This window comes from Octodon degus, unplaced genomic scaffold (assembly GCF_000260255.1).
Source record: "Octodon degus isolate 3935 unplaced genomic scaffold, OctDeg1.0 scaffold00290, whole genome shotgun sequence".
Lineage (NCBI taxonomy): Eukaryota > Metazoa > Chordata > Mammalia > Rodentia > Octodontidae > Octodon > Octodon degus.
The window spans coordinates 1387122-1388784 of record NW_004524866.1 but is presented as its reverse complement, the minus strand read 5'-3'; positions in this window follow the sequence as shown (position 1 = coordinate 1388784).

Sequence of the window (1663 nt, the reverse complement as noted above, 5' to 3'; positions counted from 1 at the left end):
TTTGATGAGGTTAGCTAGGGGCTTATCAATTTTATTTAATCTTTCAAAGCCAGCTTTTTGTTTTTTTAATACTTTGAATTGTTTTCTTAGCCTCAATTGAATTAATTTCTCCTCTAATCTTTATGATTTCCCCCTGTCTTTGGGCTCTGGGGTTGGCTTGCTCTTCCTTTTCTATTTGTTGAAGGTGCAGCATTATGTAGTTCTTTGTTCTCATTCTGTTTTCCTAATATGTGTGTTCACAGCTATGAATTTCCCTCTGAGAACTGCTTTCATCATATCCCATAAATTACGATAAGTTTTGCTTGAATTTTCATTGAATTGTAGATATTTTTGAATTTCTTATTTAATTTCATCCACTGGTTGCTGTTTAATTTCATCCATTGGTGACCCATTGGTTGCTGAGTAGGGTGTCATTTAATTTCCATGTATTTAAAGTTTTTTCTAATATCTTTTCTCATTTATTTCCAGTTTCTTTGCACTGTGGCCAGATAATGTGTATGGGATAATTTCTGTTTTCTTGCATGTACTTAATCATGACCTATGGACCAGTATGTGGTCTATTGTATAAAAGGAACCTTGTGCAGCAGGGAAAAATGGGTATTCACCTGTGTTTGGGTGGAAGACTGTGAATATGTGCACCAAGTTCATTTGTTTTAAACTCTGGTTCAGTTTTGTTATTTCCTTGCTAAGATTTTGTCTTGCTGACCTATCTTTTCTAGATAAGTGTGTGTTAAGGTCTCCTTTTAAAATTGAGGTATTGGGTATTAGATTTTAAGTGTCCATTAAGATTTGCTTTATATAATTGGGTGCTCCCGTGTTTGGTGCATACATATTTATGAGTGTTACCTCTTCCTCTTGAATTTTTCCCCTAACCAGTATATAGTGGCCTTCTTTATTTCGCTTGATCATTGTTGGTTTGAAGTTGAGACTGTCTGAGAATAGAATTGCTACCCCTGCTTTTTTCTGAGGTGCTGCGGCATGTAGTATTGTGCTCTATCCTTTGACTTTCAGCCTATGAATGTCTTTATAAGTTAAATGTGTTTCTGATATACAGCATATTGTTGGATTTTGTTTCCTAATCCACTGTGCCAGTCTATTTCTCTTAATTGGTGAATTGAGTCCATTTACGTTGATGGTTAGAATTGAGATGTATTGACTTACAGTTGCCATGTTATTTACATGTTATTGTTTACTCCTTTTTCTCCGGTGCTTAATTGCTTACCCTATTTAGTTGGTTGCTTCCAATCTCATTCGTGCAGTTCAGATCATTTTGGTCCCTCTCTAGATCATCTTTCAGTAGCCTGTGTAAGGTTGGCTTTTTCATCCAGAAATTCTTTAGCTGTTCTTTGTCATGGAAGTATTTCACTTCTCCATCAATACTGGAAAAGTGTTTTGTAGGGTATAGTGGTCTAGGCTGGAATTTGTTTTCATAGAGGACCTGAAGTACTCTGCTCCATGCTCTTCTTGCCTGCATGCTTTGTGAAGAGACGTTGGCCGTAATTCTGAGGTGTTTTCCTTTGAATGTGATCTGCTTCTTTTCTCTAGCGGTTTTCAGTAGATTATTCTTGTGCTGAATTTCTGGGATCTTGACTATTATATGTCTCGGTGTGTTTCTCTTTGGGTTGAGGTTCTTTGGCGTTCTGTATGCTTCAGTTACCTGAAT